Source organism: Leptonychotes weddellii, chromosome X, assembly GCF_054177405.1.
Source record: "Leptonychotes weddellii isolate Sample4059 chromosome X, ASM5417740v2, whole genome shotgun sequence".
NCBI classification, from domain to species: Eukaryota; Metazoa; Chordata; class Mammalia; order Carnivora; family Phocidae; genus Leptonychotes; species Leptonychotes weddellii.
The window spans coordinates 59,068,891-59,096,393 of NC_138385.1; the positions used below are offsets into that span (position 1 = coordinate 59,068,891).

At 36.6% G+C, this 27,503-nt stretch overlaps 2 pseudogenes across 1 annotated transcript in view; both read right to left on the minus strand.

Annotated features, from left to right (window-relative positions):
* The window catches only part of LOC145717835 (SWI/SNF-related matrix-associated actin-dependent regulator of chromatin subfamily E member 1 pseudogene), a 171,071-nt pseudogene that overhangs the window by 131,335 nt on the left and 12,233 nt on the right, over window positions 1-27,503 (minus strand). The gene's annotated exons all lie outside the window — the stretch shown is intronic.
* LOC102744628 (chromobox protein homolog 3 pseudogene) lies at window positions 2,991-4,265 on the minus strand (annotated as a pseudogene).

The window sequence follows — 27,503 nt, forward strand, 5'->3', positions numbered from 1 at the left end:
AGTAACAGTAAAAAAAAAAAAAAAAAAAAAAGCCCAAATGTGGGAAATGGAAGAGGGAGAAGCAAGCATACTAGAATAATCCATAAACTGCGACTGTCAAACTATTTCTAAAAACATAGAGGTAACACTTTGACACTAAATCTTATTTCTCTAGGAAAATCTAGTCCATGTCATTGGAGCACTTCATATAAGGTTCCTATTTCATCCAAGTCATGGGCTATAGTCTTACTCTCCATCCCACTGGAGTTTTGGCTTATGCTCAATTATCTGGATGAATCACAATGCCCAATCCTTACTTACTCTTTGTTATACAGATGGAGATGGATGCCTTCTAAACACTGTACCTGACATTTGCAAGTAGTCTTAAAGTTACAAAGAAGAGCATATGGTAATAGAACTAGAGGGATACAAACATGAATTATTTTAGCATCTAAAGTACATTTAAGTATAAACCCTACTTCAGAGTGATACACAACAAAAATGCAAACAAATTGCTTGAGAAGGATGACTCCATAGCCAAGAGATGCTATTAAGTTCATATCTGTAGCCACAAAAAGAGTTTGTTCCATAGAGAGACTGAGCCCATATGGCGATCTTTGCACAAAGATCCATCAAATCCTGGCAGTGCAAACATATCAGGACAGGTGTAGTCTCTATCACCCTTAGTGAGCATTTCAGAGGTGTGTGGCTAATAGAAAATAAAATATGATGTGGCAGAGTGAAGATGATTAAAATTTGGATTATTAAAACGGCATCTTGACACCGTATCTACAATGGCTTTATTATGAAATTTCAGCTTTCTGTTCATGCTTTGCAGTGCCCCCCCAAGCAGAATTAAATGTGTAAGATTTTCTTCCTTATGGACATGTTTCTGTTAAGCAGCTCACATAGTATCTGCTGAGATGAAGTTAGAATATCTTTTCAGTTATAAGGAAAGGAGTATGGTACTAAAATAAGTCAAGTGTATACCAGATGATAACGTTTTATCTCCTAAAAGAGATATATTGGATTAACATGATTTAATCTTGATCATGGATCAAGATTATCAGGATAATACAATCAATACTATTCAAAAAAGAGAGATTTCATGCTCAACCTTGGAATTAAGCTGGCTAAGTAAATGTTAACTGTGAGTTATCACACTTGACCAGCCAAGTTTGGTCAGCACCCTCTTTAATTACTAAATTATTTGCAGCACACCCTTTAATTACTAAGGGGACTTAGCTTAACTAGTTTCTTCTGAGTTCAGTAGGATCTACCAGGACTTTCTCCTAGGCTACATTCAGAAAAATTAGAAAATCAAAAGGACCTGGAGACTAACAAACACTGGGAAAGAGAAAGGGGATTCATGTTAAATACAAGTCAGAGTTCGCCACTAATTGTCCTCCCCTCAACTAACCCTCACATTTCTTTGGTTTGAGTAGAATTTTTAAAAAATAATTGGTGTATTGCTAGAAATCACATAGGACCAGAAAACAAGAGAGCTCACTTCATGCTGCTAATGACAAATTAGCATGTGATCACAACCTAGTAGTAACAAGGAAAGGTTATGAAAGCAAACCTTTCACACCTCCTCTAGAGTTTTATCCTCTTCTTCCCCACACAAAGCAGACATAAAACCACACATTTGTATTATAAACAAGTTGCTACTAAATCAGAGCCCCCAAAAAGCATTTTCTTGTATAGGTTTATTTGTAGTAATGTAGTCCACAGTCAATGCAAAGAAGCACCATTACTATAGAGCCTCCAGGAGGGTATGGAAATATCTTTGTCTTTGTAATGGGATTTTACTTGAGTAAAAGGAAAGATGTCCTGACAGTCAAAGTCCTAAACACAGAAACGGCTTAGAAGGAGGTTACAAATTTCGTTCCCAAGGGCCCTTCATTTATTTTAAAGGAATATAAAACTATCTATTGGGGCACCTAGGTGGCTCAGTCAGTTAAGTGTCTGACTCTTGATCTCATTTCAGGTCTTGATCTCAGGATCCTGAGTTTAAGCCCCACACTGGGCTCCACGCTGGGCATGGAGACTGAGTAAACAAAACAAAACAACACAAAAAAACTCCAAAAAACTATTGACCACTGTTTACCATTATTTACAATAAAGTAAACAATATACAGTTGGATAACATTCTGATTACTACAAAGTTATTGCTTTTCCTGGTTTCTGCTGAACTAGTAACTCAAATACTGAGAAGACTGAGGCTACATCTAAGGTATGAGTTGGAGTAAAGAAAAAGATGCAAGTCAAAGAATTTAGAATACAGAAGTTTGTTAACCCATTTATTCCAGTAGGTCCTAAATTGTCAACATCTCTAACCATCTGATTATGATTAGGTTTCTGTGAACAAAGTCTTAGACATTCCATGAATCATGACCTTTTAATCAATGCAACACAAGGATTTCAACTTCTTTTTTTTAAAGATTTTATTTATTTATTTGACAGAGAGAGACACAGCGAGAGAGGGAACACAAGCAGGGGGAGTGGGAGAGGGAGAAGCAGGCTTCCTGCTGAGCAGGGAGCCCGACGCGGGGCTCGATCCCAGGACCCTAAGATCATGACCTGAGCCGAAGGCAGACGCTTAACAACTGAGCCACCCAGGCGCCCCAGATTTCAACTTCTTGAAAAGGAATGGTTCACTAGAACGAACCTTTAAAGTTTAAGTAAGTTTTGCTTACCTAATTAAAATGCACCAGGACTTGTCTAGTTTTCTCATTTGGGTGAGGTTGTTGGTAGTGATAAAATTTTCCATTCGGTGATCTTGCAAATAAACTTGCATTTATATGACTGTAGATAGGGATATGGATTCTGATACAGCTGCTTTTAAATTGTCCAATATATTATATATATATTTAAATATAATGTAAACATTATATTTAAATTGCCCAATTAGTTGCAAAATTTGCAAGGCTAAGACTTCAGGAAAAATTTCTATTTAACTTCAAGTGATTTCTTAGGTTGCTGAAAATGACGGCCTCCCAGAAACACAGGCTTATCCATGATTATAAATGCTCTTTTTGTTTTGGTGAATGTTAAAAAAAAAAAAAAAAGAAAACCATTTACATATGTATTTTTATGTATACAAACACAAAAAAAAACTCCAAACAAACAAAAAACTCAGAATGGTCCTCAGGCATATGGAAGTTAAACAAAATTCTGATAGAGTAATGATTATGAAGATTTCCCTCAACATTTAGAAAAGGTGTTCTCTAATGCAGGAGAATAATATACCATGATCTCAAATATTCTTTTCTGATAAAGGAAAGCTTTTATTTGTTCAAGCTAACCGTGCTCTAGATGCAAAAAACATCCCAACAACTCCCCCAATACTACTTCAAAATGAACATATCAAACTTGACTTTCATTAGAATGTTATTTCTTCACACTAATAAATCCAAAAACCAAGACCTAGATTTTACATATAATATATATATAAAACAACACAATTATTGAGTTTCATCTTCTGGACAATGCCAAGTTAGTCTCTCTTCATAAAAAGCAATTACAATTTGAGGACACTTCATATTTGCCTCTTTTGCCAGCACCAAGTCTGCCTCATCTGAATCTTTCCATTTCATGAGAAACATTAATTTTCCACTGATGTCTGTGGCATCAATTATTCCTTCAGGATCAAGACCTCTGGCAAAACCTCTTGTCTATCAGCAGCATCTCTTCTCTTCTCTGATTTGCTGTCATCTGATTCACTGTCAGATACAGGTTTTCTTTTTGTACCATATTTTTCTTTACCAGCTTTTTGAGAATTAAGAAATGCTTCAATTAACTCTGGACAATGAAAATTTTCTTCAGGTTCCCAAGTACTGTCAGCATCTGTAAATCCCTTCCACTTCAGGAAATACTCCACCTTCCCATTCACTACATGTCCACCACAATGTTTTCAGGATCTGCCTCTTCTATTTTTTGTACTCTTTCCAATTCTGTTTCTTTCCCATTTTTTTGCAATGTAGTTTTATTGGACTTGAAGACTTGAAGTCTTTTTTATTTCAGACTTGAAGAGCTATTATTCACCTCCTTGGAGCAGTTCTGGGTCCTGGGTCTGCAGTGTCTCCCCCTTTATTTATTAATGGAGATTTTGCCCTGCAAACCCTTAAAATTTTAAAAGTAATTAAATGTATCAATCTTTTATTGGATCTTCATTTTGAAATACAGTTGGAAAAGTTTTTCCCCTTATGCTGGTTATAGGATTTACCCATATTTTCTTCGAATACTTGTGTTGTTTCAGGTTTGCATTTAAATCTCTGACCCATCTGGAGTCTATGGTATCTTTTCCCAAATGGCTCTTCTGGTTATCTATTGATGTATAACAAACTACCCTCAAACCTAGTGGCTTAAAATAAAATTTGTTTTATTAGATTTGATAGCTCTGTGTGTAGATTTGACTCAGCTGGGCAGTTCTGCTAATCTTTCTCAAGTTCTCTTGTACAGTTGCAGTACTTGATGGCTGGGGCTGGAGTTATTTAAAGGCTTGATTTTGATGCTGGGAAGGCAGGACGTCTCTCCTTCCACATGTAGTTCCAGGGCTGCTTCTCTCCATGTGCCCTCTCCATTTAGTCTTTTCCAGTAGGGTAGCTGGACTGCTTCTTACTCTTCTCTTCCTTTTTCTTTTCATTTTTAAACAGTTTTTATTGTGATAGATTTCATATACCATAAAATTCACCTATTTATGGTATACAGTTTAGTGGTTTTCAGTACAGAGTTGTACAACCATCACCACAATGTAACTTGAAAGTATTTTTAACATCCCAGAAAGAAACCCTGTACTCATTAGCAGTCATCCCTCACTCCTGCTGCAGCCCTCATCCCTGTTCTAGCCTCAGTCACTGATCTATTTTTCCAGAATGTATGAATTTGTACATTCTGGATATTTCATAAAAAGGGAATAATATAATATATAGTCTTTTTGACCAGTTTTTTACTTAGCATGTTTCAAGGTTTATCCATCTTGTAGCATATATCAGAACTTCCTTTCTTTTTTAACACAAATAATAATCCATTGTACAGTGACATCACAATTTGTTTACCCAAATATCTGTTGGTGGACATTTAGGTTGTCTCCTCTTTTTGGCTGTTATGAATAATGCTTCCTTGAACATCTTTGTACAAATTTTTGTGTGGACATATGTTTTGATTCCTCAAGTATATACCTAATAGTGGAATTACTGGGTCATCAGTTTAGAATTTTTTTTTAAACACCATTAAATTTTTTTTTCATCATGATTAAATGTACTCTTTAATCCTCATACCCTATTACCCCTATTTCCCCACTGCCATCACCTCTGGTAACCATCAGTTTGTTCCCTACAGTTAAGAGTCTATTTCTTGGTTTGTCTTTTTCCCCTTTGCTCGTTTATTTCTTAAATTCTGCATATGAATGAGATCATATTGTATATTCTTTGACTTACTTCACTTAGCATTATACTCTCTACCTCTATCCATATTGTTGCAAATGTTAATATTTCATTCTTTTGCACTGCTGAATTATACACACACACACACATACACACACACACATATCACTTCTTTATCCATTCATCAATGGACATTTGGACTGCTTCCATACTTCAGCTATTGTAAATAATGCTGCAATAAGCATAAGGACATAAAGGTGCATGTATCCCTTTGAAATAGTGTTTTTGTATTTTTTGGGTAAATACCCAGTATTGCTGGCTCATAGGGTAGTTCTATTTTTAACTTCTTGAGAAATCTCCATACTGTTTTCCACAGTGGCTGCACCAGTTCGCATTCCCACAGTGCAAAAGGGTTCCTTTTTCACCACATTTTTGTTTCTTGTGTTTTTCATTTTAGCCTTCTGCCAGGTGTGAGGTGATATCTCATTGTAGTTTTGATTTCTTTTTCACTGCTGATGAATGATGTTGAGCATCTTTTCATCTGTCTGTTGGCCATCTATAGGTCTTCTTTGGAGAAACATCTGTTCTTGTCTTCTGCCTATATTGTAATTGGATTATTTGTTTTTTGGATGTTGAGTTGTATCAGTTCTTTATATATTTTGGATACTAACCCTGTATTAGATGTGTGGTTTGCAAATATCTTCTCCCATTCAGTAGCTTGCCTTTTAATTTTGTTCATTGTTTCCTTCACTGTGCAGAAACTTTTTTTTATTTTGATGTAGTCCACAATAGTTTATTTTTGCTTTTGTTTCCCTTGCCCCAGGAGACCCATCTAGAAAAATGTTGCTACCACCAATGTCTGAGAGATTACTGCCTGTGCTCTCTGAAAGGACTTTTATGGTTTCAGGTCTCACATTTAGTCCTTAATCCATTTTGAGTTTATTTTTGTGTATGGTGAAAATGGTCCAGCTTCATTCTTTTGAATGTGGCTGTCCAGTTTTCCCAATACCATTTGTTTAAGAGACTGTCTTTTCCCCATTGGATATTCATTCCTCCTTTCTTGAAGATTAATCGGCCATATAGTTGTGGGTTCATTTCTGAGTTTTCTATTCTGTTCCATTGATCTATGTGTTTATTTTTGTGCCAGTGTCATACTGTTTTGATCACTGCAGCTTTGTAATATAACTTGAAGTCTGGAATTGTGATGCCTCCAACTTTGCTTTTCTTTTTCAATGTTACTTTGGGTATTCAGGGTCTTTTGTGGTTCCATACAAATTTTAAGATTGATTGTTCTAGCTCTGTGAAAAATGAGAGCTCGGGTTTTTTTTTGTATTTTGTTATTTTATAGGGATTGCCTTAAATGTGTGATTGTTTTGGGTATTATAGACATTTTAATGATATCTGTTCTTCCAGTCCATGAGCATGGAATGTCGTTCCCATTTCTTTGTGTCATCTTCAATTTCTTTCATCAGTGTTTTATAGTTTTCAGAGTACAGGTCTTTCACCTCTTTGGTTAGGTTTATTCCTAGATATTTTATTGTTTTTGGTGCAACTGTAAATGGGATTGCTTTATTTCTCTTTTTGCTGTTTCATTATTAGTGTACAGAAATGCAGATTTCTGTATATTGATTTTATATTCTGCAACTTTACTGAATTCATTTATCAGTTCTAGCAGTTTTTGGTAGAGTCTTTTGGGTTTTCTATATACAATAGCATGTCATATGCATAAAGTCAGAGTTTTGCTTCTTCCTTTGCATGCCTTTTATTTCTTTATGTTGTCTAATTGCTGTGGCTAGGACTTCCAGTACTATGCTGAAGGAAAGTGGTGAGAGAGGACATCCTTATCTTGTTCCTGACCTTAGGGGAAACCCTCTCAGTTTTCCCCCATTGAATATGATGTTGTCTGTGGGTTTTTCATATAGGACCTTTATTATATTAAAGTATATTCCCTCTAGACCTACTTTGCAGAGAGTCTTAAACATGAATGGATGTTATACTTTGTCAAATGCTTTTTCTGCATCTATTGAAATGATCATATGATTTTTATTCTTTCTTCTATTGATGTGACATATTACGTTGAGTTTTGTGAATATCGAAGCACCCTTGCATCCTGGGAATAAATCCCATTTGATCGTCGTGTATGATTTTTTAAATATATTGTTGGATTTGGTGCTAATATTTCGTTGAGGATTTTTGCATCTATATTGATGTCATAAAGGACTTGGAAGGAGGTTACAAATTTCATTCCCAAGGGCCCTGTAAAAATAAGAGATTCGTCTTTCTAGAAAGGTTTAGGTAGAGTTGAGCCTAGAGGGAGGAAGATGGATGAGACCCCTCCAAATCTGTGCAGCCCTATAACTCTAAAAAGGGTCTTAACTCTGTGTATTCTACAGATGGAATAAGATAAATGTGCCACTTATAATTACTATCATGATCCATCCACAGATGCTGACTTTTGCCATTTGATGTTCATAAAGCACTACTCAGTATAATATATAAAGAATGTAATTATATGTCTTTTGGATAGGAATACTTGGGATAAAGTATGGGAGGAATACTTGGGATAAAGTATGGGAGGAGAAACTGTCTTGGTTAGTAGGAAAAAATATGTATAGCAATAAAATATTTAAAGTCACTTCAAGAGGAAAATAAACTATAAATTTTTTTTTACTTCATCCCTTCTCCTGACAGAAATGATAGCTAGCTCCCTCTCCTCCAAAAAAGAAAGAAAGAAGAGAGAGAGAGAGAAAGAAAAGAACGAAGAAAAGAAAGAAAGAAAGAAAGAAAGAAAGAAAGAAACCAACCTCAGTGAGGTTTCTAAAAGGACATCATTTCTAAAAGCACACAGGAGTTACATTTAGCTTTGGAAAAACAGTGGTTTTCAGGGACTAATATTCTATTAGATCTAATGTCAGCATGGCATTATTTCTATTATTTGTATATAATTCAGTGTTCTTAGAGAATCTAGAGATTCTTCACCTATCTCTGGGCCTCAAGAGGTCTATATCAGCTCCTGTCTTGTAGCCAGGAAAAGACTAATCAAGTTGTGACAGGCACTCCCAGTCCTACTTCAGAACCACTCTAAACCTGTGTCTTAACTTCCAGTCAATTGCTTTTTCTGTCCTGCCTACTCAACCCAATGACCCAGTATTTTGGGCCAGTCTTACATTTTTTGATTAGCCTGCTATCCAAGTACTTGTTTATTTTATGTTATTTAACAAACACTAATATGGACAGTGTTTTAAACACTTCATAAATATCAACACATCTAATCAACAACACAACCTTATAAGGGAAGTTACATTATCCTCATTTTATAGATGATAAAAACTCAGGCTTAGAGAAGATTAACTGACCCAAAGATCATGCTTCAAGTAAGTGGTGGAGTACAGATTAGATACCCAGGCATCGCAAGAGTCCATGCTTTTAGCTACTATACTGTGCTGTCTTCACAAAGGAGACAGTCAAATGATGGTTATTGGTTTACCAATTATCCTAAAGATCCTCTGCTTTTTCTTTTCTTTAAATGTAATAATATTAAAGCAATAATTCTTTAAAGGCAACCAGCATCACCAATCCTAACACTGTTTACATGATGCACACTTACAACATATCACATGACAGGTCTTTTTAGCACAGTCCTTAGTAATAGAGCTTTGCACATTCCTGGAGATGGGCAGAAGCAGAACTTGCAAATCATCTAATTTCTCATCCCTTTACCTAATCAACTCCCTTTTATAAATAGAAGAGTGTATTTTTCATTTCCAAAGATTTTTCTATTACAGGTTTCACAGGTGTTTATATGGATCCTAGTAACCTGAAGGCTAAAATTAAGATATCTGGAGCACAATGAAGGCAACCAAGAGACATCAAACTCCACCGCCCCACCCCCCGCCCCAAATCCTGAATCTCCAAGTTTTCCCATTCTCTCCTGGGCCAGGCAGGATCTCTTAAGTACCTGCTAACTGCTCCCCCCCACCACAGGAGTGGGCTAAGCAGCTTTCTATTGTCAGTCTCCTCTCCAAGGGGCTACTTTCATCCTCCTGCATTTGCCCTAATTACTGGCATTGGCAGCTGTTGAACTGACTGCTGTTAGTCTGTCAATTCCTGGGCTCTGCCAGTCTTATTTGGGCTTCTACTTTTCCAGATGACGGTCTCACCAGCTAATCCTGACCACCAACTTTCCAACACTCTATTTTGAGCTTTCCAAATACTAAAACTAGAGAGAGGATAGTCTTAATTTTTTCCTTTTCTCTAGCTCTATGTCCAATCCATCAGCAAGCCATGTTGACTGTATCTTCAAATTATAACCCAAATCCTCCCACTTCTCTCATTCTCCATCATTACCATCCTAATCTAAGACCACATTATCTCTCCCTAGGACAAAAGTAGTTGCATCCTAACTAGTGTCCCTGCTTCCACTCTTGACCTCCTACAATCCAATGTCTACTCTGCAAACAGTAATCTTGTTAAAGCACAATCTGACCAATTGCACTCCTTAAAATTTTCCAGCGGACTTCCACTAAACTCAGAACAAATCCAAATTGCTTACCATGGCCTATAAATCCCATCTGAATAATCTGGATTTTGCTGATGTCTCATACCACTCATTATTTTCCCTTGGGTTCTAAGAAAGGCCAAACTCTTCCTAATCTGAGGGCTTTTGAACTCACCTTTTCCTTTACCTGTAACACTCTTTCTTTCCTGACTCTGTGTGGCTAGATTCATCTTATCTATAAGGCTCAGCTTAAATGTTATGACCTCAAACAGGCCTTCTAAGCATCATATCATAACTATGCTTCTCATCATTATTATATTTTACTATGCTGATTCTTCTTCATATTGATTACCATCTGACATTTTTCTTAACTATTTTTGAAATTTGTGGCCTGTACCACCTCCAACAGTAGGCCTGTAAGTTCTAGGAAGTAGGGACTATGTCCACTCATAGCTGTATCTCCAGTGCCTAAATTCTCAAAACATATTTTTGGAAGTGAGGAAACAGTTGCCTATTGCAGTACATGGAGGAAACCTCTGTTGGTGTTAGACACCTCTTACAGAAGTTTGGGCCTTCCTGAGGTTGCCCCTCTCTATGGCTGTATTGAACATCAAATCTATTCCCACTTGGGACTAAAGCAGTACCAAGTATTTCTCATTCCATTTGTATAGGTCAGGAAAATATGGCTCACCTCTTTTCCCATCATTCAGAAGCTGGTGCCTCTCTTCAGTTTCTTTCTTTCTTTTTTTTTTTTTTTGCTGGTACCAAAAGAGGGGAAAGGAACCCCTTTTGCTAGCAAAAACCTTCATCTTTTTCTATCTGCCCCTCCTTGCCAGAGTTAAGACATCTCTCTCTTCACTCCAAACATTTTTGCCACTCCAAGCCAGGCTTTGTATGCCCAAGACTCCAATTTGTACCCTCTTCTCTGCTCTGAAAAAGAACATACTGGAAGTCACACAAGATGTTTTGTGGGCTAAAAAAATTAAATCATAATAGATGTCTGAAGAAATCCACCCTTTCCCTTAATAAAATTATACCCAAATCTCCAAGAAGAGAAGAAACTATATGCAGGAGGACGGAAATTCAGGTGGAGGGGTAGCTAAACTTCAGAGTCCTGAGCTGTAATTTCTATGTAGGAAACTGTCCCTAAATTACCAACCTTAGAGGATCTGGGTAATTTCACTAATGGAACAGGCCAGTTTCTTTAAAAGGCCTACTTGCAACATTTCCATGGCAACATACTACTTGAAGCAAACATACTACTTGCTTAGTGTTTGCATAAAGGAGAGGCAGCTATAATACAAATAATGGGGGGGGGGGAGAAAGAGAGAGTGAGAGAGAACAAGGGAAAGAGAGAGAATGAGAGGGGAGACAGAGATGAGAGAGAAAAAATGAAAGAGAACAAAGGAGAAAGAGAATGAAAGGAAAAAATGAGAGAATGAGAGGGGGAGTGGGAAAGGAAGGGAGGAGGAAGGGGGGAGTAGAAGATCTTGGTTTTCATAATTTAGCTTTTATGACTAAATATTTCTGGGGCACTCAATGTTTTGGAACACTGGTAAGTCAATTCCATTAGTGAGGCTTTTAGTATTTTAATTGGGGTGGGGGGTCTCTTCCTACTTAATGAGCAAAGAAAAGGCCACTTTGATGCTCCAGAGCACAGGAGAGGCAAAGTCAAAAGATTGTGGAGCTCAAAGCCATGTATTTGGTTTTTTCTTTTGATAGCTTTGATTAAAAATGAGTTAATGCAAGACAGGAAGCAGAACCATTAGCTAGCAAGATCACCAATCTCAAATAGCATTAACCACAAGAACTGCTGATCTATTAGTGCAGTGGCTTCTAAACCTTTCCATCAATTTTTTAAAATTCTATTCCTCCTGCAAAGGACTCCATTTCTGAAAGGTCTAACCTCCTAGACAAATGGTATTTATTAATAATTCTTTAGATTTTATCAATTGAAAACATATAGCCACCCATCAGAACTTGTGATCAGTATTATCACAAGTTGACACAATTCCAAGGTAAAGCATAGAGACTGGACATGTTAATCAGTATGTTAAAACTGCTCAAAGATCCCTATGCCTGCCCTTCATAGAGTCCAGATGAATTAAGTGTGATCTAAAGAATTCCACATAGCTCTCCAGAGAAAAAAAAATTAAGTGATGGGAAAAAACATCTTTCTACGCATTGAAAAAGAGTCCAGAAGTCCCAAGCAGAGAGAAAGGGGAGCTACTCACAGGATTGGTGCTCTGTGGATGCCACTTTAGGCAGAGTAAGAGAGAGAAAAAACATGGACTGTAGAGTGGGCAGACCTGGGGGATGACAGCCACATTCTATAATAAGAATATACCAGCTTGTGCTCTTAGGCAAGTTATTAAGTTTCAAGTACTTTACCTGAAAATGGGGTGATATCACCTACTTTAAAGCACTATTATGCAGTTCATAAGTATATAAAGCACCTAGCAGCACTATCCTCCCATCCCCACAATCACAATGACCACGAAGCCTTTTTGCTTAGCCTCTTAGAATCCTCTTTTTTGGAAGGTCACCTGCTGGGTGGTAAAACCAATGGGTAGATACCATTCAGGGGTTCAGTTCATAGTATTTCTTTAGTTTCTTGCATTCTTTCACCAAAATTTTATCTAACATGCAACCTTTAATTACTTGTTTCTTCTGTTAACCTTTGAGGGTACAAATATATGCTGGAGTATCTTTATAACATTGCCTTTACGAGTTCATGCAGTAGAGCCATGCATTAGATAGCTGTGTTATGACCAAAGATCACAGTAATAATTCCAAGTCTTGTGGGAGGCACAGAATTTCAGAGTAAGACACCCAGGGTCAGAATTCCATATCTACCCCTGGCTTGCTATATAATCTTGGAAAAGACACTTCATCTTTTTGAGCCTCAGTTTCCTCCTCTGTAAAACTAGAATATAATACCCACTTCCAAATGTTTCTGTAAGGAGGAAATGAGATAAGGCATGTAAAGGGTACAGCACAATGCCTGACAATAACAGATTGTCAGTTTTATTATAATACCACCTTGATATGGTGAAGAGCATTACAGTAAAGCATCAAATGCACTGTTCTCCTGACACAGTACATCATTCATACATGGAAGGTTTGAGGGCTCAAAGCAGGGTATCCAAGTCAATAGGAGGCATCCACATGCTTTCTTCATCAGATAGTATGGATACCCCATTATCTGTGCCCAGATAAGTAATTAAACTTCAAACACAAAAAGAAGATTCTGGGAACATTATATAACAGTCTCTAAAACTGGTGTCTCATAAAATATCTCTACCTGAAAGCAAACTGACGCAGCCACTCTGGAAAACGGTATGGAGGTTCCTCAAAAAATTAAAAATAGAACTAATCTAGGATCTAGCAACTGCACTACTAGGTATTTACCCAAAGAATATAAAAATACCAATTCGAAGGGATACATGCACCCTGATGTTTATAGCAGCATTATCTACAATAGCCAAATTATGGAAACTGCCCAACTGTCCATTGACTGATGAATGGGTAAAGAAGAGTTGGTATATATATATACAATGGAATATTACTCAGCCATAAAATAATGAAATCTTATTATTTGCAATGACGTGGATGGAGCTAGAGAGTATAAGTCAGGGAAAGACAAATAACATATGATTTCATTCATATGTGGAATTTAGGAAACAAACCAAATGAGCAAAGGGGAAAAAAGAGAGAGCAAAACCAAGAATAGACTCATGTCTATAGAGAAAAAACTGATGGTTACCAGAGGGGAGGTGGGTGGGGGGATGGGTTAAATAGGTGATGGAGATCAAGGACTGCACTTACTGTGATGAGCACTGGATGTTGTATGGAAGTGTTGAATCACTATGTTGTACACCTGAAACTAATATTACACTGTATGTTAACTAACTGGAATTTAAATAAAAACTTAAAAAAATAAGATGTCTCCAACTCATGTAGCATAAAGTTCAAGTTCATTGATTCAGACCAGATGGAAATGCAACACATTTCCAAAATTAGCCACCTTAACTATTTCCAGATCTTCATAAAATAGAAACAGGACATGGATATTCTGCTAATGCCTGGGTATTGAACATATTCACCTACCCCTAGGGTGAATTACCCAAAGACTTCATGTAGGCAATTAATATTATCTAATACATCAATTTTTTAAATCACATAATTTTAAAGATTTACTAGCACCATTTTCACTTGGATTGTGGTGAGGACAGCAGGAGGCATAGAAAAGACAAGTAATATAATGGTGTGACACCAAAAGCATTTAATGCAAGTCAGAGACTGACTTATTATATAATCTTAGCCCAGGGAATCAGATCTACAGGCTTAACGTTGCTCCTGTTTAAAGTAAGTGACTCGATATATGTGATCTCTTACATCTCTAAGAGTCTACCATCTTAAATTTGTACATTAATACAAATAAATGAGAGTTCATACAAAAATCCAGCTGCTATATAGTGTAATATTTAGCAATAACCACTAGATATTTTGATCTAGTCCTCTTCTATATCCCTTCCACAAGTAATGCCTTAGGCAATTTCCCCAATGATATACTGGAAATAAAGATAGTAGTAATAGCAATAGTGGTGGTGGTGAAATTTATTTCAACTTCCTATTGGACATAGCCTGTTATAAACACCTACTAAGCATTAACTCACTTAATCCTCATAATACTAGAAGGAAGGTACTTGTATTATCTCCACTTTGTAGAAGAGGAAGATGAGGCACAGAAAAGTGAAGTGACTTGCCTGAAACACTAGAAAGTCAGAAATCAAACCTAGAATTTTGGTTCTTAATCACTATGCAGAAAGTAAGTAGCTGAAGAGCACTGGAAGGGGAATTCCACTTCCAGCCAAGGAATAAAAGGGGCCAGATTTACTCTACATCCTTAAGTGACTAGAAAACCAGGGGGAACAAAAAGATGTAAAACAACCTTTTCTCAAATATCAGACAAGTAACACAGGGCTGTGATCCCCCTCAAAAGGGAAATAAACAAGGTAAGTGCAATATTTTCCCAGCTTACTGTGTGGAGGCAGTTTCCAGGCTACAGTGCAAGGAGAGGGAATTGAAACAGAGCTCATGGAGTTGAAGAGACAGAGACTGGAGTTCAGAGGGCCCAATGTGGTTTGAAATTGTAGAGGAGAGTATAGGAGATGAGAGTTGTACAGAGAGTGTGAGCTCCAGAGATACTACTAAGAGGTCTCCTTGAGTCTTTGGATGATTACTGAATCTGCATATACGCATGAGGGGAAGCTACTTAAAAGCTGGGGATAAAACCATGAGAAAGGAATAGGGGAATGATTTATAGAATAGTGGCATGAAGAGCTTGACAGACTTTCAACCCAGTAAAGAACCATAATTGGTGAAAATTATAAAAAAGTAACAACAACTGGGGTGCCTGGGTGGCTCAGTCATTAAGCGTCTGCCTTCGGCTCAGGACATGGTCCCAGGGTCCTGGGATTGAGCCCCACATGGGGCTCCCTGTTCAGCGAGAAGCCTGCTTCTCCCTCTCCTACTCCCCCTGCTTGTGTTCCCTCTCTTGCTATGTCTCTATCTGTCAAATAAATAAATAAAATCTTAAAAAAAAAAAAAGTAACAACCACTAAAACTCTCTGGAAATTGTCCTAAGGACACAGAGCAAACCAAGAAACATTTCTTCAAGAAAATCTAAATTTTGGTAAGAACAGTGACAGTTTGTGGCTTTTAAAACATTATTCATCCTCTGCCCCTACCCCCCAGTTCCCCAACTCAGTGTTGACAGAAGCTACTCTAACAGTTGTAGGCAACAACAGAGGGCAGTTTTCCCCCAACTCAAAACCTAGGATTACAGTGTCACATGGGGTGTGGCAGGATGCCCACCTTAATCATCATCCCCCAATCCTGTTTTCAGAAGCTCTAATCTGAGTGGGCATGGCCGAAAGGTCTGAGATCCCTTTCTCCACTCAGCTACTACTCATAGGCCAGAAACTCTACCCCAGGCATGGCAGATCAAGAATGCCCTCACCTCAGCTTGCTTATAAGATGAGGTTCCAGAGAGGAACGCCAAGAAGTCCAGAAGCTACCACCTGAACCCAGAACACCATGAATAAAGCAGGGATATAACTGAGAAGCAGGCCAGTTAAGGCTGTTTTTAGTGGTTGCACTACATTGTTCTTACTACAACATCCCTTAAAGTAATATTACACTATTTTACATACAGTGTAAGAACCATATACCTTATTTTGCCTTTTCTATCCTTTGTGCTATTGTTGCTATATATATTTTACTTTTACACATACTATAAACCCCACAATACATTGTTATTATTTTTACTTTAAACAGTCATTTATCTTTTAAGGAGATTTTTAAAATGACAAAAGGTCTTATATTCAGCATTTATGGCACCCTGTATTCCTTTATTTGACAGTCTTAACCTCCACCTCTGGAGGAATGGTATAGATGTTTTCCCAGCAGAATAGGAAGGTGATAAAAATAGAGAACTCCAGAACTCTCCCCAAGAGAACTGACTATTTTGAACAGAGTATGAGGAAGTTCAAACTTCAGACCACTACAGAAAACAATGGAGATTTCAGTGGTGAGCCCTTAAGTAGGGGCTGGTTCCTCCATGGTAAAAAAAAAAAAAAAACCAACATGCATCAGCTAGAAGCTGAAGAGAGAGAACCCGGGAAAGATATAGCTAAGAAGAAGCTTCCTGGGGTCAGAGTAAATCTTAAAATACTGGTCTCAAAACTACCCCTGCAGAGGTGCCTGGATGTCACAGTTGGTTAGGCATCTGACTCTTGGTTTTGGCTCAGGTTGTGATCTCAGGATCCCAGCCCCTGCACTGCGCTCCATGCTCAGTGTGGAGTCTGCTTGAGATTATCTCTCCCTCTCCCTGTACCCCTCCCTCTCCTGGTCTCTCTCTCTCTAAAATACATAAGGGGTATCTGGGTGGCCCAGTTAAACGTCTGACTTTGGTCAGCTCATAATCTCAGGGTCCTGAGATTGAGCCCCACACTGGGCTCCCTGCTCAGCCGGGAGTCTGCCTCTCTCCCTCTCTCTCTCTCTGTCCCTCCCCCTGCTCTCTCATTTAAATGAATAAAATCTTTATAAATAAATAAGTAAATAAATAAATATCCTTAAAAAACTAGCCCTGCAAAAGGGCCTAAATTTAATTGGATTAGATGGAATAAATTATGCCCCAGGAAATTATCAAAAACAATAAAACAGTTAGATAGCAATTAATGGTGGTAATAGATGATTGTACCAATAGAGACAGACAACAGAGAGACCAGAGAAAGAGACAGTCAAATAGGTTCTGCTAAAACCACTGCCATACCAAGGTGATTATGCACACACCAAACCTGCACCCTCTGAGGTGGTATCAGAGGCTTGATGCAGTGAGGGAAATAGATTTTAATGACTAGTACAGCCAAGTTATAAAACAAATCAACAAAAGACAACAAGAGGCAGCCTGGGAAGGGGGTGGGCTGTAATCTGCATTCATTTATCTACAATAAATCATCTAAAAAGTCCAGTTTTCAGCAACAGCAAAAAAATACAAGATGTGCAAAGAAACAGGAAAGTATGACTCGGGCGGGTGGGGGGAAGTAAGCAATAGAAACAGTCTTTAAGAGGGCTCAGATATTGGACTTAGCAAATAAAATTTTCAAAGCAGATAGTATGAATATGTTTAAAAACTAAATGCAACCATTGTTAAAGAAATAAAGGAAGCTATCATAACAATGCCATATCATGGGGGATGGGCTAGGTGATGGGTATCAAAGAGGGCACTTGTTGTGATGAGCACTGGGTGTTGTATATAGGTGATGAACCACTGAATTCCATCCCAGAAAACAATATTGTACTGTATGTTCACTAACTAAAATTTAAATTGAAAAAAAAAAACACAAAAAAATGGCACATCAAATACAGAATCTAAATAAATAGAATTTTTAAAACCCAAATGGAAATTCTTGAGTTTAAAATTATAATAATAGAAGTGAAAAATTCACTAGAGGAATTATATATAGATTTTACCAGCAGAAGAAAGAATCAGTGAACTTGAAGAAAGACTGGTAAATTGTGCAATCTAAAGAACAGAGAAAATGAGCCCAAATGAACAGAACATCAGAGCAATGCAGGACTCCATTAAATAAGCCAATATATATGTAAGAGAGTAATAGAATGAGTTAGAAAAAGGCAGAAAAATATTAGAAATAATAATAGCTGAAAACCTCCCCAAATTTGGTGAAAAACATTAACCTACACATACAAAAAGTTCAATAAACTCTAAGTAAAATAAAGGTAAAGAGATCCACACCCACACAAATAATCGCAAAAATGTTGAAACACAGAAAGTTAAAATCCTGAAAGCAGCATGAGATAAACAACTCACCACACACAAGGGAAGCCAATAAGTTTAGTAGCTGAAGTACTATCAAAGACAACAGTGGCTGAAAAGCAGTAGGATGATATTTTTTAAATATTGAAAGAAAATAAAAAAATGTTAATCAAGAATCTTCTATCCAGAAAAACCATCTTTCAAAAATGAAGGTAAAATAAAGACATTCCCAGAAAAACAAAGACTGAGAGAATTTGTTGCTAGCAAAATCTGCCTGACAAGAAATTCTAAAAGAAGTTATTCAGGCTGAAATAAAGTGACCCTGATGATAATTTGATCCCACAATAAAAAACACAGAGTACTGGTAAAGGTAATTCTATAATTATAAAAGATACTCAAATGTATATTTTTCTCATTTTAATTTATTTGTATGAAAATATAAGCATCTTATGAAATTGTTGGGCATATAACATATAGAAATACAGTAAGTTTGGCAATAGCAGCACCAGGGAGGTGGGTGAGAACAAGCTGTACTGAAGGTAATGAAACCTGATGGTAACTTGAATCTATAGAAAAAACTGAAGCAAATCAGAACAGTAATAGAAAGATTAATATGATAACCTCTATAAAGATATACTTCCTTGCCATTATTCTCTCAGCTTCTTTAAAAATATAAATTATAAGATAATAAATATAACATGTTGGTTTTGTAACATATAGATGTATAACAAATAATAATAGCACAAAAATGGGAGGCAGTATAGAGTTATACATGGGTAAGATGTCCACCTCTCACACAAATTAAGTTGGTAAAAATATGAACTAGATTATGATAAACTAAGATGTAATGGTAAGCTCCAGAGCAACAAGCAGGAAAGTAACTAAAAATATACTGGAAAAAAACATAAAATTAAAATAACATGCTAGAAAATATTATTTTAATCAAAAGAAAGCATCAAAACAAAAAGAGGGGAAAAAAGACACAAAACATAGAAAACCAAACGTGACAGATATAAATTCAACTACATCAATAAGAACATTAAATATGATTTAAACAATCCAATCAAAAATAAGAGACTGTCATACTATATTAAAAAATAAGATTCAGGGGCGCCTGGGTGGCTCAGTTGTTAAGCGTCTGCCTTCAGCTCAGGACATGGTCCCAGGGTCCTGGGATTGAACCCCACATCGGGCTCCCTGCTCAGCAGGAAGCCTGCTTCTCCCTCTCCCACTCCCCCTACTTGTGTTCCCTCTCTCGCTGTGTCTCTCTCTGTCAAATAAATAAATAAAATCTTAAAAAAAAATAAGATTCAATTATATGCTGTCTATTGGACATACGTTATTTTTAAATTTTATTTAAAAATTTTTTTAATTTAAATTCAATTTAATACACTCCGTTATTAGTTTCAGAGATAGAATTTAGTCATTGATCAGCATAAAACACCCAGTGCTCATTACTTCTAGTGCCCTCCTTAATACCCATCACCTAAATACCCCATTCCCCTACCCACCTCCCCTCTAGCAACCCTCAGTTTGTTTCCTAGTCTTTTATGGTTTGCCTCCCTCTCTGTTTTCATCTTACCTTATTTTTCCTTCCCTTCCCCTATGTTCATCTGTTTTGTTTCTTAAATTCCACACGAGTGAAATCATATGAGAGTTGTCTTCCTCTGACTGACTCATTTCACTTAGCATAATACCATCTAGTTCCATCCATGTTGTTGCAAATGGCAAGATTTCATTCTTTTTGATGGCTGAGTAACATTCCATTGTGTATCTATACTATATCTTTATCCATTCATCTGTCGATGGACATCTGGGCTCTTTCCATAGTTTGGCTATTGTGGATGTTGCTTCTATAAACATTGGGGTGCATGTGCCCCTTTGAATCACTATGTTTGTATTCTTTCGATAAATACCTAGTAGTGCAATTGCTGGGTCATAGGGTGGCTCTAGTTTTAACTTTTTGAGGAATCTCCATACTATTTTCCAGAATGGCTGTACCAGTTTGCATTCCCACCAACAGTGTAAGAGGGTTCCCCTTTCTCCGCATCCTCACAAACATCTGTTGTTTCCTGAGTTGTTAATTTTAGCCATTCTGACTGGTGTGAGGTGGTATCTCATTGTGGTTTTGATTTGTATTTCCCTGATGACAAGTGATAGTGAGAATTTTTTCATGTGTCTGTTGGCCATTTGTACGTCTTCCTTGGAGAAATGTTTGTTCATGTCTTCTGCCCATTTCTTGACCGGATTTTTTGGATTTTTGGGGGTTGAGTTTGACATATACTTTAGATTCAAGATATAAATTGGTTGAAAGTAGAAGAATGGGAAAAGATATATCATGTAAACAGCAAGTACAAGAAAGTTGGAGTGGCTATGATATTAAATAAAATAGATTTAAGAACAAAAAGTTCACTAAAGATAAACAGGGATATTATATAATGATAAAAAGGTCAACCCATCACAAAAACATAGCAATCATAAACCATGTATATACCTAAAAACAGAGCTCCAAAATACATGAAGCAAAATCTGACAGAACTGAAGGGGGAAACAGGCGATTCAACAATAATAGTCAATGCCTTCAATATCCTACTTTCAGCAAGGACTAAAACAACTAGGTAGAAGATCGACAAAGATATAGAATTTTGAACAAAACTATAAACCAAATAGACATAATAGACATGAATAGAACACTCCATCCCAAAATAGAATATAAACTCTTGTCAAATATACATAGAACATCTCCAGGTTAGGTCACATGGTAGGCCATAAAACAAGTATCAGTAAATTTAAAGACATAAATCATGCAAATAATCTCTGAATACAGTGGAATGAAATTAGAAATCAGTAACAGAACTAAATTTGGGAAATTCACAAATATGTGGAAATTAAAGAACATATTATTAAATGATCCATAGGTCAATGGAGAGATCACAGTGGAAATCAGAAAATATTTTGAGATGTATGAAAATGAAGACATGACATATCAAATTTATGGAATGTAGCTAAAATAATACTTAAGAAATTTATAGGTGGGTCTATATTAAAAAAAGATCTCAAATCAATAACCTGGCTTAAGACACTGGAAAAAGAAGAGCAAACCAAACTCAAAGCAAGCAGAAGAAAGGAAATAATAAAGATTAGAATGGAGATTACTCAAATATGAATAGAAAAATAATAGGGAAAATTGATAAAACCAAAAGCTGATTATTTGAAAAGATCTAAAAAATTGAGAAACTTTTAGCTAGACTGACAAATCAAAACAGAGAGAATAATCAAATTAGTAGAATCAGGAAAGAAATAGGGGACATCACTACTGACTTTACAGAAATAAAAAATAGAATGTCTAAAGATTAAAAATATGATATCTATAATGAAAAGAATACTGACTGGGATTAACAATAGATTAGATACTGAAGAAAAAGATCAGTAAACTTGAAGACTAAGCAATAGAAATTATCCCAAATGAAGCACCAAGAGCAAAATGACTAAAAATTTTAAAAATGAATAGATAATTGGACTCCTAATAAGATACAAGAAAAAAATAATAATAGCCAAAATTTGTCAATTTATTAAAAATGATAAGCCTGAAAATTCAAGGTCAACAAATCTCAAGCAAGATAAACACAAAGAGAACCACACAAAGGTGTCCATAGTCTGATTACATTAAACTAGTCATAAAGAGAAAAATGCTAAAAGCATTCAAATTAAAGGCATATTATATAGAGGAACAAAGGTAAGAATGATCACAGACATCTCATTAGAAACTACGCTATTTAGAAGGCAGTGGAGTGACATCTCTAAAGTGATGAAAGAGCAATCTGTCAACCTGGAATTTTGTACCCAGTGAAGTTGTCTTTCAAAATTGAGCACTAAATAAAGACTTTTTCAGGCAAACAAAAGCTGAGAGATTTAATCAGCAGCAGATGTACACTATAAAAAAATATAAATGAAGCTCTTCAGGTAGAAGAAAAATTTATAGAAAGGAATACAGGGTGCCATAAATGCTAAATATAGACCTTTTGTCATTTTAAAAATCTCCTTAAAAGATAAATGACTGTTTAAAGTAAAAATAATAAGAAAGCATTGTGGGGTTTATAGTATGTGCAAAAGTAAAACGTATATATGGCAACAATAGTACAAAGGATAGAAAAGATAAAATAGAGGTATATGGTTCTTACACTGTGTGTCAAATAGTGTAATATTACTTTAAGGGAGGTTGTAATAAGGGCATCCTACTGTAACCACTAAAAACAAAGGTGTATAGCTAACAAGCCAATAGTGGAGATAAAGTGAAATCATTAAAAAAATTCAATTACTCCAAATGAAGGCAAGAATAGAGAGGGGGAAAAAACCTGAAGAGCAAATACAACAAATAGAATCCATATACCAAAATGGTAGATTCAAACCCAAATATATCCATAATTACATTAAATGAAAATCATCTAAACATACAAATTGAAAGCCATATATTGTCAGATTGGATTTAAAAGAAAGCACAAGCAAACTATTTATTGTCCATAAGAAACCTACTTAAAATATAAATATACAGATACTTTATAAGTGAAAGGACAAATTCCAGTTCTGGCCAAAATAGAATAAGCCAGCTATAGCCTATCTCTTCTGATAAACAACTAAAAATGATGGACAAAATTAAAAAATCAAGTACCTGAAGACTGAAAAGTAATCAAAGCAGGTAAATTGTGAAAGAGAGTTAAAACTTAGTGAAGGGGCCTGCAACAAGGTGGATGCTGCATATATTTTTTCTCTTGAACATTTTTTTTGAGGGTAGATCCCAGTTGCAGAGCTACACAGTAGCATAGTGACATGATTGGTGAAAATTTGAATAAAAACCCCATATTACTAGGCAGAGTAACCATAATAGGGACTATTATGAGCCAAAGAGGGGGATGTAATTCTGTTGAATTTTGTTTTGTTTTCTCTAGCAGCTTTGCACAGTCATGGAGTGGTTTGGCAGTGATGGCTGTATAAGCAACCAAATATCCAAGGGATACACTGTCTTTCTGGCCAGAAGAACCACGAAAGGGGGCACCATGGCCTCAAGAGTGGGCTCGTGAAGGAAATTCTGTATAGAAGAGAGCTAGAGAAAATGATCTCCTAATTCTGTGAATGAACCCACACAAGTCCTGTGCTCATCCCTAAGCTGTACAGGTGCATGAAAGACACAAAAGATCATAACAAAGGGCATGAGGAATGAACTAAGATTTAAACTACCGCCCAGGGCAGCTGGGTGGCTCGGTCAGTTGAGCATCTCACTCTTGGTTTTGGCTCAGGTCATGATCTCAGGGTCGTGAGATCAAGCCCTGCATCAGGCTCCACACTCAGCGGGGAGTCTGCTTGAGATTCTCTCTCTCTCCCTCTCCTTCTGCTCTTCCCCCTGCTCATGCACTCTGTCTCTAAAATAAATAAATACATCTTAAAAAAGTAAACTACTACCCAATGGTCAAACACTTGAGTGGCACATGCACAGAGCAGAAATAAAACAGCAAACTAATGACTTGGAATTGAACTGAAATTAGAATCACCACCCACAGAAGGCAGGATTAAATTTGTGGTCTGACCCTAACTTGGTTGAGTACCTTCTAAAAAAATTCTCTAGAGGATTATAGTGTGACGCATGGTTTACATGACATAACTTTCACAATGTCCAGGATACAATCCAAAATTACTCAACATACACAGAACCAGGAAAATGTGACCAATTCTCAAGGGAAAACCAATCAACAGATGCCATACCCTATATGATCTAGATGTTGGAATTATCAAAGGCTTGAAAGCAGCTTGTGACAAATAGATCCTAAGAAGACGTCCAAATGATTTCTTGCTTCCTGGCAGCCACAGCTTTATGTATTCCTCCCCACCTTGAGTGCAGGCAGGATCTGAGACTTGCAATAGACTATAACAAAGGTGATGGGATATCACGCCCCTGATTAGATTACATTACATGATAAAGGTGATGAGCTATCACTTCAGAGGTTATGTCATGTTATATAAGACTCTGTCTTAGCAGACTACAAAGAGAGATTCTTTGCTGGCCTTGTAGATGCAAGATGCTATAATGTAAGCTACCTATGGAGAGGGTCATGTGGGAGGGCTACAAGCTCCAAGGAACTGAATTCTGCCAACAATCATGTAAGCTAGGAAGAAGACCCCAAGCTCCAGATGAGAATTTAGCTCAGGTGACACTTTGATTACAGCCTTGTGAGATGGAGCAACTAGGCCATGCCCAGACTCCTGACCCCCAAAGACTAAGAGATAACAAATGTGTGTTGTTTTAGGCTGCTAAGCACATGACAATTTGTTATGCAGCAATAGAAAATAAATACACAGCTATTAAAATTATGCTCCATGCAGTAAGGTAAACATGTTAAATGAATGAAAAGATAGTAGTTTCAGCAGAAAAAATGAAACTATAAAAAAATGTAAATTTTAGAAATATATACAAAATCTCAAATTATTTTTTTTTAAAGATTTATTTATTTATTTGAGGGAGAGCACATGAGAGGGGGGAGGGTCAGAGGGAGAAGCAGACTCCCTGCTGAGCAGGGAGCCCGATGCGGGACTCGATCCCGGGACTCCAGGATCATGACCTGAGCCGAAGGCAGTCGCTTAACCAACTGAGCCACCCAGGCGCCCAAAATCTCAAATTATTTTAAAAACATGACTTTGGGGCACCTGGGTGGCTCAGTTGTTAAGCGTCTGCCTTTGGCTCAGGTCATGATCCCAGGGTCCTGGGATTGAGCCCTGCATCGGGCTCCCTGCTCCGTGGGAAGCCTGCTTCTCCCTCTCCCACTCCCCCTGCTTCTGTTCCCTCTCTCGCTGTGTCTCTCTCTGTCAAACAAATAAAATCTTTTAAAAAATAAAATAAAATAAAAAACATGACTTGATGGGCTCATAGTATAATGTAAATGACATAACAGAGTCAGTAAGATTTAAGAGAGGTCAACAGAAATTAACAAGTAAGAGTAACAGAGGAAAAATATTGAAAAAAATATTAACAAATGCTCAGGTACTTGTGAAAGAACATAAAAAATTCTAACATTCTTGTCATTGGTATCCCAGGAGAAAGAAATGGGCATATAAAATATATTTGAAGAAATAATGATTAAAAACTCAAATTTGGCAAAAGCCATGCTTATAAGATTCAAGAGGTTCAGGTAACTCCAAACATAATAAACTCAAAACCATGCCTAGGTATATCATAACTGAAGTGCTGAAAACCAAAGATCTTTTTAATATTGAAATCAGGTTTGTTAAACATTATATATAAGAGAACAAAGATTCAAAGAACCATGGATTTCTCAAACAAAACAGAAAAACCATGGGGGCCAGAAAAACAGTAGAAAAGCAAATTTAAAGTGCTAAACAAATAGAACTATAAACCAAGACTTCTATATATAGTGAAATAATATTCAGAAATAAAGGTGAAATAAAGACATTTTCAGATGAAGGAAAACTATGAGAATTCACTGCCAGCTGATGTTCTCTAAAGGAAATTCTTCTAGGGAAAATGAGATCGCAGGAGAATGATAGAAGAGTGACAGAAATAGTATATATCTGGTAAATACTAAAAATTATACTCAAGTTCTGTAAAATCTGTATGACTCTTAGAAGCAAAACTCATGATGTGGTATGTGGAATTTTCAATGTATGTAAGTGTAATACACATATCAATGATATAAGAGTAGGGTAAACAGATCCATACAATTGTAAGGTGTCTGTATTTTGCTTGATGTATTACAATATTAACTCAAAGTAGAAATGCAGGGTACCTGGGTGGCTCAGCTGGTTAAATGTCTGCTTCAGCTCAGGTCATGATCCTAGGATCCCTAGGGTGCTGGGATCGAGTCCCGCATCAGGCTCCTTGCTCAGTTGGGAGCCAACTTCTCCCTCGACCTGCTGCCTGCTTCTCCCTCTGCCTGCCACTCCCTCTGCTTGTGCTCTGACAAATAAATAAAATTTTTTTAAAAAAAGTAGACAATGCAATATTATGTGACTTGTCATCCATAGAGCAAGTACCAACACACAAATGAGATATAGCAAAAGAGCAACAGATAAATAAAAATGGACTATGAAAACACTAATATTCCAAAAGAAAGCAAGAATGGAAAACAAAAGAAGAATAAGAAGACAATCAGAAAACAAATAATAAAGTGGTAGTATATAATCCAGCCATACCAATAATTACACTGAAAGTAAATTGTCAAAATATACCTAAGACAGAGATTGTCACACTGGTTTAAAAGAACCCTACATGTTGTCTACAAGAAACCCACTTTAAATATAAAGACATATAATTCAAATAAAGCTGAAGTAGCTATATTTAAAAAGGACAAAGTAGACTTCAGAACAAGGAATATTACCAGGGATAAATAGGGACATTACACAGGGATAAAAGGATCAATTCACAAAAAAGTCATAATAATCCTGAATATGCATGCTGTTAGCAACAGAGTTTCAGGGTACATGAAGCAAAAAGTGATAAAACTGAAAAGGAGAAATAGGAAAATCGGTAACTATAGTTGGGGAATTTAACACTTTTTTCTTGGCAATCAATAAAACAAGTAGACAGAAAATCGGTACAGATATTGAACAGCACAACTCTATTAACCAACTCTACCTAATTGACATTTATAGAACACTCCACTTAGCAAGAGCAAAATACATAGTCTTTACAAGTGCACAAGGAATATTCACCAAGTTAGACCATATTCTGGTTCATAAAACAAACCTCAAAAAGGTTTTTAAATTGTGGTTAAAAAAAAAAAAAAACCACATAGGAATGGGACCTAGAACGCTTCACAGTCAGCTGATCATGCTGTGCTGGAAATCGCAGGTCAGTACGGATGAAGTTCTATAGCGAGGGGTATGCAGTCAAAATGAAGGTGACAGGAGATCACATTTGAAGAAAGGGTGACCACTCAGACTTGATTTCCTTTAAATTTTTTTCTCATGTTCATATAAATGTGTATCAAAGACATGAACAAGCATTCTCCTTACAGTTGAGGATTTTTCATTTTGAATGCTGTCTTTTTGCTTAGTAGTAAATATTTGCTTCCCTAAATGGCTCCCAAATTGTGGGGAAGTCTCTACACATTTTTTCTTAAGTTTTTATTTAAATTCCAGCTAGTTAACATAAAGCATAATATTAGTTTCAGGTGTACAACAGAGTGACTCAACACTTACATACAACATCCAGTGCTCATCAAGACAAGTGCCTCCTGAAACAAATAATGCAATATATGTTAAGAAAAAAAAAAAAAGAAGAAGAAGG